General features: G+C 35.8%; 2 long non-coding RNA genes across 2 annotated transcripts; both read left to right on the forward strand.

Moving 5' to 3' along the window:
- Positions 1 to 7,623: 7,623 nt before the first annotated feature.
- LOC116011319 lies at positions 7,624 to 11,810 on the forward strand. The gene is made up of 5 exons (XR_004097003.1): positions 7,624 to 7,729; positions 7,899 to 7,998; positions 10,695 to 10,781; positions 10,861 to 11,293; positions 11,391 to 11,810. It is a non-coding gene; the product is annotated as an uncharacterized LOC116011319 (long non-coding RNA).
- Positions 11,811 to 11,948: 138 nt separating this feature from the next.
- LOC116011320 lies at positions 11,949 to 12,746 on the forward strand. The gene is made up of 2 exons (XR_004097004.1): positions 11,949 to 12,451; positions 12,521 to 12,746. It is a non-coding gene; the product is annotated as an uncharacterized LOC116011320 (long non-coding RNA).
- The last annotated feature ends 284 nt before the right edge of the window (positions 12,747 to 13,030 follow it).

The raw sequence follows: 13,030 nt of genomic DNA on the forward strand, positions 1-13,030 counted from the left end.
GTATTTTTTTCTTTTTTCTTATTTTTTTCTTTGTTTCTTCTCTCTCCTTGTTGCCTTATAAAAAAACCATAAAAAATATCAAACTGATTATGATGCTCATCAAAAGATCTGCCAAGCCCCTGTAAAGGTCATTGTTAAAGAACAAAATACTTGTAAATCCGTTGTTGAAATCTCCAAGGCGTTGGTGTGATCCCCTCTATATAGGAAATTCAAATTTATAAGCACACATATATAGACCTTACTAGCCATGTAAATTGTTAAATAGGAAAATCAACCAAATCATCAATACAGTTACCAAAATAATAATTAGGATATTATTTTACCCGTCAAGTGTTTCCAAATGGTGCAACTTTCTAATTTAAAATAAAGAAAGTTTTTGTGGAAATTTAGTTATTTTCTATGTTGGTGAAACCAAATAAATACTTCTCTGCCTTTTCCAATTTCCCATTAAGTACATGATCCTCCAAATGCCTCATGTTGAAGAAACTCCTCCTCCAACCTAAGTTTTTTATTTAATAATATAATATATAATAAAATTCACTAGATAAGCGTAATTAAAAACTTCAAAAGGAACTAAAGAACACATACAATGATTAGTAATCAATTTACAAATAAAGATTCAACTATTTTGAGTAATTAATCTAAAAAATTCTTGCAATCGACAGCATACTTATGAATTCTGCTTTGACCCTATCATTTCCTTTGTTAACGTATTTAAAGAAATATTTAATAGACATGGACTGGTTGCACCATTCAACGTTATTATGTGCTCGATATTTTAGGAGCGGATATTTATTATGCGCGATGGCGTAACAATTATCAAGTTTGATTCCATTCTTACAAATTGTGTGCGTATTGTCACTCCTTTTGTAGATCGGGTAACCATCTTTTTCCAAAATTGTATTAGTAAGATGTTTTTGGAAAATACTTTGAACATTTACCATCTACCATGCATGACGAATTTTTCCGGAGTTCTCCGCAGGGTCCTTGCAACATGCATTTGCTGACTGCGCCATGGTATTCAACATCAGTATCAGGGTCTGGTATTTCAGCTAAGATCAGGGCGTCATTTCATTCACAGAATTTTCCCTATTCATTACTTTGGCAAATAGCAATATGTGCTAGTGAGGGAGTCCTCTTTTTTAAATTCAATCATGTAGATAACTGCAAAAAAAAACCCAAGAATGAAAAATTGAAGTTTTTTTTTGAAGAAGAAAAATTGAAGTTTATAAAGGGAAATTAGAATTGATGATGGCAAATTCAAATACGTATTATTTTCAAATATATACCTCCACATATCCCGTCAAATAGCTTGTCTATTTTGATGTCTTCAATCATCGCATCAAGCTTCATCTTAAACACGCGGGAAAACGGTGTTAGGTCTATTATCTGTTTTAAAAGCCATGGTGTGCAACATATGGCTCAATCTCAGGCCACTTTGGATTGCTGGTGAATGTAATGAATATTGTAGATAATCGATATGCTTGCATATTGCCATTGCGTCTTGATAGTTCTAAATCATATACTTAGCTCCACCCAATGATGATGGGAGTATAAATCTTTTACCCCGAGCTGTGGGGTCTAATTCTTCTCTTGTCAACGCATCGCTCAACCCCTGATAAGCTTCACAATGCAACGCCTTCTGATGAGTTCTAAGGAAGTGTTTGTTCCATTAAGTATCACCAAAGTATAGGCTCTGGAGCACATGAGGAGGATCCTTCGTGCAAGTAATTAGATTTTTCCCTCATAACAACACTTTATGTATTTTGGCAATGGGCGTGTTACATTTTGATTTGAGTTCTCTTGCCGCCAAAATATTTGAGTTCTCTTGCCGCCAAAATAAAGCCCACAATAATTACACGAATGAGCGACATCTCTAATGTCAAAATAACAATCTGGTAATGTACGTAAACAACTTACTACTAACACACATTATTTATACTGGGACAAAAATGAACCGAATGAACTTTTGTATTTAAAGGAAAGAAAAATCACCATATCCATTATTTTGAGCCTCAATCTGTTTGAAATCCCAGTTTAAATTACTCCCATTTGTTCTTAACGATAACCTACTGGAATTTCTCACAATTGATTGCCGGAACACGACTACGCGATGATGCGATTCTCTTCCACTTTAATAAAATACAATAATGAATTGTTAAAATTATTTTTTAGTAATGAAAAAAGTGTAAACACACAGTGGGAATAACAAAAGGTAAAATTAATGAGCAGTGAAGTATAAATTACTATTCGTAACATTAGCTAATGGTTGGCGTGATGAAGATGTTGAGCTTGACATATTTGGCATATTCAATGAACGTTCATTAGACCGTGAAGACATGCTACGCATATCAACTCTAATTTGTTTTATTCAAACATATATAACATCACATTGATTGTATAGAATTTGCTTTTATTCAAGCATATATAACAACCCATTTATCATATAGAACAAATGAAGAAATAGGTAGTGAACTAATAGAGAAAATTCATACCATTTTTGACGAAACTCGAAGGTGTTAAGGGCACAGTTGTACTGTTTAATTCATATAAACTGGGTTGCTAGCAACTGCAATTATATTTTTTGCAAAACAAATAATTGCATCAAATAAAGATAAAATAATATTAATACGTGAAAATAAAACAATTACTGAATATATAAAATACGATTAAAATATTACATTAGTCGAGCTAAGAAATGAAAAAATTTGAATATAACATATACCATTTGTGATTGCACTTAATGATGTTACTCTATTATCCACATTATTCTCTGGATCAGACTTTAACGAACATTAATTGCAACAATTTAACTTAGCAAATAAATCAAAATTTGCATATAGTTTAACCTATTATGTTATATTATATTTTTGAATAGTAGTACCTCTGCTGGGTATATTAATAGGTGTTGATGGAGAGTAAACTGTAAATTCACCAAACAATGCATCATTACCAGCTACTATAGTTATTTATATTGAGGGAGGAAAATTTATAACCGCATTTTATACATAAGAAAATAGGCGTGTAGGCTATTAGAAAAATAAATTTGCTCACCATTAAATCTCGGATGAACTAGATTAAATGCTGATCTGAAGAACCAACAATTGTTAGCAATACCGACTCATTTTCTATAAAAAAAAAATGGACTACTATTTAGACGATTCTCATTGAATAATTCGTACATACTTTAAATACACAACTAGAATGCATCTCATATTTGTAATATTAAATTTTAGAGTTTATTACTAAAATGGTCCCTCGACTATTGCGAAATTACCAATTTGGTCCTTGACAATTTTTCGTACCCAATTAAGTCCCTCGACTTTGAAAAATTTAACCAATTTAGTCCTCCGTTTATTTTGCCGTTAACATCCGTTAAATCAGGACCAAATTGGTAATTTTGTTATAGTCAAGGGACCATTTCAGTGAAAAATTAAGGGATAAACTACAAATAAGCCATCGTACTATTTGGGAACAAGCAATTAGGCCATCCAACTAAAATAACCTCCAAATAAGGCATCGAACTCAGAGAAATAAAGCAATTGAGCCACTTAAACGCAAAAAAAAAAAGAGCAATTAACCCATTTTTAAAATTTCCGGCGACAAATTCCGGCACCGGCGACCATTTTGTCGCCGCCGGTCGCCAGGAAGGCGACTTGGTCGCCTTCTCTGTGGGGAAGGCGACCAGAAATGGCGACTGGCGACGACTTGGTCACCGCCATTCGTTGGAAATGATCGCCGGTGCCAGAATTTGTCAACGGAAGTTTTAAAAATAGGTTAATTGCTCCTTTTTTTGGTTTTAGTGACTCAATTGCTTTATATTTTTGAGTTTGATGGGTGGGGTTATTTCAGTTGGATGGCCTAATTGCTTGTTTCCAAATAGTACGATGACTTATTTGTAGTTTATCCCAAAAATTAATTACCAATTTGGTCCCTTGACTATTACAAAATTACCAATTTGGTCCTGATTTAACGGATGTTTAACGAAAAAATAAACGGGGGACCAAATTGGTTAAATTTTTCAAAGTCAATGGACTTAATTGGTCACGAAAAATTGTTGAGGATCAAATTAGTAATTTCGCAATAGTAGAGGGACCATTTTGGTAATAAACTCTTAAGTTTTATATATTAATCGCATATATATTATTTGGTGTACTTTGTTGAGTTTGAGTTATATTATTACGTCAACGTCTCATGTAATTTTAATGTAGAATTATAGTACGAATATGAATTGTTTTACCATATTTTACAATATTGCGTTGCATGGAAGTATATGTATTGTATTCTTACGATTAGTAATTTTAATCTAGAATTGTATTAGGAATAGGACAGTAGGAAAGAATTTAATCTAAAATTGTATTACGAATATGAAAGTATATATTGTATTAAGAATTGTATTACCTTATTTTAATGCACAATTGTAGTACGAATAGAAATTGTATTACCATATTTTACAATTTAGTTAAAATGGATGATTTTTTTTTTATTAATAATATAAATTGAGTCAAAAATCAAAGGATGTAAAGGGAATAGTGAATGAATTGCAAAGAAAAATACTATTGAAATATATTAGGACTCTCCTCGAGTTGCGAAAGGGGCTGCAAGTTCAATTGCTGATGTTCGTTATGCTACTGAAGTGTCTCAAGCTGCTCAGTAGTCCACTTCCTTAAATACATCCATATTTCTTGAGGTGAGAAAGACGTACCGATTGAAGAGTGAAAGTACACTCTAAAGCCTTTTTTCTTTGTCAGATCAGAGCAAGAAAACTCCTGCAACAAGCAACGGCGGAGGACCAAGAAACTAGCCGACCCCGTACATCTGTAACAGTGACAATGGTATTATTGAAACTAGCTTGAACATGAATGACTCCCTTTGGTATTCTAGGTGCACTCTTACGTGAACCAATACCCTACTTTAATCACACTAGAATTCTTTCCCCAAGCCTACCTTTTATTATTCTTCATTTGACTTGGACTTTTTGTATTCTTATTGGTACATTTTTATTTTAATTTGTAAATTGGATTGTTCAATTATAAAAATTTCTTATAATTATTGTTTTCATCTGGTCTCATATATGGTCGCCAACTCTGCCGCCGCTGGCCGATGACTCTGCATCGTTGCCAAATCTACCGCCGCCGTCGCTGATGACATCTTTCTCTCGCACCATTTCAAATATACCCCCACCCCCCCTTCTCTAAGTGCACTAAATACCTAAAGAATTAATGTTCTCATTGAATAAGCAAAGCTTTAAGGGTGTGTTTGGTTGGGGGGTTTAGGCATAAGGTATGGGTATCAAAGTGATTGTTAGTGTTTGGTTGATAGGTTTTGTGAATGCTACTATGGGTTTGGAATACCCCATTAATGACAAAACTCATACCCTTATTAAATAAGGGTTTCATCTTCCTTCATCATTTCTTCCCCAACTATTAATAATCATTCTCATTCCACCCAACTACCAAACATGCTAAATACTTTCACCAAAACCCATTACCCTTACCAAGTATTTGATACCCATTCCGATTCCGATTCCCATGTGTGAACCAAACGCACCCTAATTATTATTCATTGATGGCATGACTGAAATGCTAATATTTGTAATAAGAAAAGGCAACAATTGGAAACAGCTCTGATGTGATCTTCCATTATTCCCCCTTTTGCTGTGATATGAGTTAAAATAGTTTCAAATTAAAGCGGGGTGTGGAATCTTAACTATTCACTTGCCAGCCTTATTATCACCCATCGTTTCCTATACTTTTTGTTTGTTTTATACGCAATACAGTCCATTTCACTGTTCATTGCATGCAACTGGACAACTATTGACTTGCCAGCCTTATTATCACCCATCATTTCCTATACTTTTTGTTTGTTTTATACGCAATACAGTCCATTTCACTGTTCATTGCATGCAACTGGACAATTCAAGTACCAATAAACCACCCTTTTTTGTATTTTTTTTTACTCTGTAACTTTACTCTGTAACTTTTTTACGTGCAGTTCATCCGTGACTTATATGTACTCCTACGCATTACAACCCCGATCCCGTCACATATATAAATTTTATTGGGTAGGATAAAAGTGAATGAATAAAAATAGTGACTTACTTTATTGTTTAAATTAATCAAAAGATGGATGATAGCTCAGCAGGAAGTAAAAAGAGAAAATCACACTTTGAGTCCCTCAATTGTTGCCCGATCTGCAATGTGATCCCTCACTGTCAATTTTATATAATTGAGCCCCTAATAACCTTAAACCTTAGTCAATGTAGCCCTCTGGTCCGATTTCTCACTAACTGTGTTAAAATCATGGGCAATTTGGTAATTTTGCAATACCCACCTTAATAATTTATCCAATCCATACCCGTCTTCATCCTCCTTGGCGCCGTTTGATCGGCCTCAACTTTTGATCTCTGACTCAGCCTTTCATTTCCGGCGTGTTTGTATGTCTGCCATGGTGAACTGATTGAGTTTCCGAATTGAAGTAGGTGTTTTCACGGTGAGGAAGAGGGTGTTTGTTAGTTATTTTGGTGTGTAGGTGTTAGAGTTGCGGTGCTTTAATGTCGAAGGTATGGATTGGAGAAACTATTATGATCAACTCTTTTTCCGTCATCACTTCCGGGCTTCTTAGCAGTATGTTTTTGCCTCCATTTTCGCAATTTCTTGCTGAAAACTGAAGCTGCTTCCCAGAAATTTACTGCAATGTCCTTCAAATCGTTTGGTTTCTGGCTCTTACTCTGGATTTCAAGATCGATATACTCCTTCATCGTCTTGAGCTCTCCTTCCATGGACACATCATCATTAGCAGCCTCCACATTTGGCTGCAAGGTATTGACAGGAACCCTAATTTCCTCCCCAATTTCCGCATCTTCTACTAGCTCCTCATCACAATGAGCTAGCCTAGAGAACCTAATGTTCTTCGATTCCACTTTCGCATTTGCATTGGGCGCATTATTCTTGTCATTGATGTCGATGAGAAGCGCGAGGGTGTTCCGATCCCTAACATCGCAAGACTTGCGACGGGGCTCGATGGACCCATCGGTAGCCTCGAGCCTAGAAGCAGAAACTGACCTGCAGCGCCAGAGATCCAGCGCGAAGGAGGAGGACGACGACGAATCTCCGACAGCATTGCTCCGGCGAACTCCGCGCCCGCCATTTTCGGCGTGGTTTTCGATAAGCGCAGCGGGAACGATGTGCAAGGACGGTGGGAACGATCGGACGGCGCCAAGGAGGAAGAAGACGGGTATGGATTGTAGAAATTATTAAGGTGGGTATTGCGAAATTATCAAAATACCCATGGTTTTAACACTAGTTAGTGAGAAGTCATACCAAAGGGCTACATTGGCTTAGGTTTAAGGTTATTAATGACCAATTACATAAAATTGATAGTGAAGGATCACATTGCATATCGGGCAACAATTGAGGGACCAAAAGTGCGATTTTTCCAAGTAAAAAATAGAGTTGAAAGTGAGAGTACATATAGTATTACTAGGAATTTAATTTGTTTGAAAAGATCGAAAAATAGCAATAAGGAATAACCTCTCGTGAACTTTGTTCGGACATATATGCATATATAAAACACTTTCATCACAGTCTTCAACACTTCAAACTCTCTTTCTCAAATTCTCAATTTCTCCAAACTTTCAACACTCAGCTCTCATTATTCCCACTCTCTACTGCTCTCAAATTCTCAATTTCTCCAGTCTTTGAACTGACCCAATGCCGCAAAAAAATGGGTAAGATTTGACCTTATATCTTCTCCATCTCTACATTTTCTTTTGCTGCTTTCCTTGTTTTTCTTCATTTTCATGTTTTCCTCAGGAGATCTAGAATTTGCAGGGGTTTGCATTTTGATTTTTGTTTTGCTTGTTTCTATTTTTACTGTTTGGTTTTCTTTGAATCCAGGTTCTTGTAAATATTTCTTCAATTTCAAGGATGTGATTAGACTTAAAGGATTTTGGAAGGAATCAGTATTCACGATCGCAATTTCTTTGTATAATTTAAGGTAAGTTATAATTTTATATAATTTATATTGGTTTAATGAATTTATAATGTTTAAATATGGCATTTTAAAAAACAAAATTGAAAAAATTGGAAGTCAGTACATTTTAAAAATAGTTTTGTGCATTAATGTTATTTAGTGTGAAAAGACTTTAGATCACAATATAATAGTTATGATTTATGAGACATAGACTTGAGTTTGAAACTTTGAGAAATTAACAAAAATGGATACTTTAGATATTGTAGAAAAAACGGATAGCTTTTTAAACTATGACTACACTAATTAAAATCTGGGTGCTTTCCCCGTTAGGGTAGGAATTTGATCACGGATCCGAAAAACTCCTGGGGAAAGTTGCATTGCGGAGTCCATCTTATATTAAAGGAAAGATGGACTCCTTGAGTTCATTTTTCACTCCAAGAAAAAAAAAATGAAACCAGCATTATTGAGACAGGGAAGGCAATGTCATAATTATTGATATAATTATAATTATTAATTAATAATGATTTTGAATGTAATTATAATTATTAATTAATAATGATTTTGAATATATTTATAATTATTGATAGATGATTAATAATTTAGTAAGTTAATTAGAAAGAAAAAAATTATTAAATAATAATAATGATAAACATAAATTGATGAAAACTTCATCCAGTGTTATTTAAACGGTTAAGTTCACCATATAGATTGTCACGAATGTACTATTTAACCGACCACAGATAAATATTTTCAACATGACAGTTACTAATAACCAACATTTGTGTAACATTGTCTGCTACATTGAATAAGATCACATCATCTGTTCGTGCTATTTGAAAATGCGATGTAATTTCTTCCCACTGTTCGTTGAACCATACCGGTTGAAAGTTGATTTTAATTTTTCTATGTCCTACTATAATTTTAAGAGGCTCACTGAACACGTCTGTGATACTAAGGAATCGAGATAATCTCGTAGGCTACAAATGTGAAAAAAAATTAGTGAAATAAAGATAATGTTGAAAGAAGTATAAGGTACAATGTATAATGTTACTTACCGCGGATCGTGTAGACAATGTAACATAGAGAGAATGCCATGCATTTATTTGATTAAATGAAAAAGATGGTGGTAGAGCAGACCTTGCGTTGACCCGTATTTGGTCTAGCACAAAATGAAAAAGATGAGTTAATATTTGTAGTAGGGAATATATGATTTGTATATGATAATTTATTACGTGATGATACCGCTCTCACAAAGACGGGAAGTTAAGTATTGGCCCTAACGATTGCGCTCCCTTTTTTTATTGCTGTTGGTGGAGTAGAGAAATGTTTCAAAAGTAAAAAAAACCAATATGTCTAAATACAACAACATCTCCAAGATTTAAACCATGATCTGTCATGAAATCAGAAGCTCTGGTAGTGAAACACATGTTTTCAAGGAATACTTCTATTCCGTATGTGGGGGCATGAAGCAAAATCGCGCTTGTTGTTAAATGTTGCATTAAATGTCGATGCATGCAATTTGGAATTTTCTATATCGCAATTATAAAAAAGTGTATAAGAAATAATATCCATAAATATATGATAAAATTAAAGCAATTAATGTAACAAATACATAGATATAATTACCATTGTTATTTGTGATGTAATTGTAGTTGAAAACCATGTAATAGTGCATGTAGAACATCAGGCAAATGTCTTTGGGCGCAAACTTTAAAAGAATAAAAACCATATGAGGATAAATGTAGTTACAAAAGAAAAATAAATGCAAAATGTGGAAAACTATAAGGATAGCTTACGTGATTGGTAATTAATAGCTTGTAAATGAATTAGAATATCTTGAGCATATTGTTCAGCATCCTCGTATTCTTCAAACAACATAGCTTCTGGCACTGTTGTACCTAACATTTTCAAATAATTTATCCAAGACGGAGCTGGAGAACATACATATTGATGTTCTATTGTATGCCTTACAGTTGCAAACAATATTTTTCTTCCGACTATGGTTATTGCAAAATAACGGTGTGTTTGATAACCTTGATTATCAAGAATGAAGTTTTTCTTAAAACTTACAAAAATTGTCATTGTAATGTCTAAATATGAAGAACACTTGGTATGAATTTGTTGAAGGTAGAATAGTGCAAATAAATGAAGTTTGCGAATAAATGAAAGATATGAAGGAAATGATGAAGTTCGTAGTTTTTATAGTGAGATTTGAAATATTTTTACAACAAAAATAACACATGTGGGTCAATCTTTATTTAAGTCTTTCACGGACTTAAATAAAGTCTGACTATCACGGACTTAAATAAAGTCTGACTTTTAGTCATACTTTATTTAAGTCCGTGAAGGACTTAATTTTTATTTTTTTTTTGTTAGAGGGTAAGATGGACTACATCAGTCCATCTTACTCTTTATTTAAGTCCTTAGTCCGTTTTTTTTGTTAAAGGGTAAGATGGACTACATCAGTCCATCTTACTCCAGACTTTATTTTATTTAAGTCCGTGTTCTAAGTCCTTGTCCGTGAAGGACTTTTTTTTTTTTTTTAAGTCTGTGTCCGTGAAGGACTCAATTTTTTTGCCAACTGGTAAGACCACGTAATGTTTTGCCAACTGCACAGTTGGGCGATATGCCTCTTGCATATAGGTAACTATCTTTACTGTGACTACAAAAGTTTATTTTCGGCGTGTATGTTTTTTTTATTGTATTTCCATATAATGTAGGTGGTGTCTCCACACTCATAGGTCACAGTACCTAACCACACAGTAAGAGCATACCGCGATCAACTAGATCGCGCTTCGGAAGGGAGAGTAAGTTCGTTTAACGCTAGCAAATTGTTATTTACGATTATATAAAATATTTTAACACCTATTATTTTTTATTCTGTAGTTTGTCTTCACTCCCTAGGATGACTTTTTGAACCACCTCCCGTTGTACTGCAAGGCCAGGGCTAGTATATGGACAGCTCATGTGCCGCTCATTTTCTACCACGTCATTGAGCACCATTACCCAGAGCGATTTTGCAGGCAGTTTCGTGCCTTGCAAGATGTACCTAGCTCCGCCGGTCCAGTACTCGCAACAATTGCACGACATGGACCAGCGTGGGAAAACAGGCACCGACTGGGCCCTAAAACATGACCAGTATGTAACTAACTAGAACGGGCGTCAGTGACATCTAGTGGATATGAATTTGACTGCTGGTCCACAGGCCACTGACAACTACCGCGCTTGGTACTACTTGCATGGTCATCGAGTCATCGGTAACCCCATGCATCAGCACAATGTGGGTTATGTGCAGTGTGCATCATCACTAAACCAGGCGGTTAGTATTTTACTTTCATATTTTGCATTACAAGATGATTAGTTTTAGTTTGTGATTGATGATGTTTTTAATTGTTCTCAATACAACTTTGATGTAGATGCATGCTCTTCACCAGATGAACATCCGCGGGACTGCAGCTGTCAACAATCCCGATGAGGACCACGCTGCAGCCTTAATGGAATTGAATGATATCTCGCAGCTGGCATTGATGGGCAGCGACTATGAGTACTTGATGTACATCACGCCTGAAGTTCTACAAAATGCTCCCATGCCGGATGAGCCAATACCCCCTCAACCCAGGGATGCACGCCGACATAGGGAACACTTGCGCGGTGGTCCACGAAGGGGTGGTCGGGGTAGACGCGCAATAAACATTGCGCTGCAAGAGCAAATGGCTCATGCGGCTCAACAATAGCATCAAGCACCGGCAGCCGAAGCGGATGAGGCTGATAATGATGGGGATGATGATGGGGATGACGGTCACAACATTGATGAGCACGGTGCATTAGCTATTGTGGTCGCCCCGCAACGTGCTTATGGCGGTGCATTAGCTATTGTGGTCGCCCCGCAACGTGCTTATGGCGATGCATTAGCTATTGTGGTCGCCCCGCAACGTGCTTATGGCGATGATCCAGCTATTGTGGTCGCCCCGCAACGTGCTTATGGCGATGATCCTGGGTTCACCACATTTGAACATGGCCATAGTAGCGCGACGCATGATTGGGGCGAAAGCAGTAGCGGTTATGTTCCGAAAAATACCACGTTCGACCCGCTAATGTCTTATGGATTTGACTAGTTCTCATCAACTCCCCACCAGTCTGTGGGGTATGGATTCGCAGCGTATGGCCAATCTGGGCATGACGATTATTACACCCCATTAAGTGCGGTGTATGATCCTACACAGCCCGGGTCGTCATCGCAAGTAGGTCAGGGTCTATTCCATGTTCAAGACTCGAGACCGTACTTCGATTCAAATCCTCTTCAACACCCCATCCACGACTACCTATTTAGATCCTCATCCGTGCAAGGCGGCGTTGAAAGCATACAGTCTCAATGGTCGCAGTCAAATGTTCAAGAAGAGCAATAACTGCAGCAGCCAAGGAGGCCTACAAGACAACGCCGCCCACCGCTTTGTGGAACCGGATCCCGACACCAAAGGTAAAACATTGTATATGAATTGTCTATGCTTTTATATTGTGCAATTAACTAATACTAATTTTTATTTAGGCACGGATGAAGTCAACGGCCGATGGTGATTGTCTACATTGCTCGACTACATTAGCACTATCACCTCGAATTTATATATGTTTTCTATTATGTACTGTATGATAGTTGCTAACGAATTATTAAATTTGACTACGAGACCACATTCTGGAACTTCAAATCAAACGTGCAATTGTGTTGTGCTAATTTATGAATTAATTAATGCGCTTTATTATTAAGTTCTGTATTATTTAATTTGTTTACATAGTTTGTTATTGTTATTGGATCCCGTGAGTTTGGACTTTACAATTCCTATCACACTGCATAGGATTTAGACCACAAGTTAATAACGTTGTCGGATGCACGCACATAATATTGGAAATAGATAAGGTTTTTCGACGTGTACATGAAAACTATTTTTAGAAATGTTAACAACGTGACGCGGTGATTTGCAAAAAAAAAAAAAAAAGAAAAAAAAAAAAAAAAAAAAACGGACTCATCATCTCTTATAATATGTGAACAAGCAAAAAAGGA

This window comes from Ipomoea triloba, chromosome 2 (assembly GCF_003576645.1).
Source record: "Ipomoea triloba cultivar NCNSP0323 chromosome 2, ASM357664v1".
In the NCBI taxonomy this organism is placed as follows: domain Eukaryota; kingdom Viridiplantae; phylum Streptophyta; class Magnoliopsida; order Solanales; family Convolvulaceae; genus Ipomoea; species Ipomoea triloba.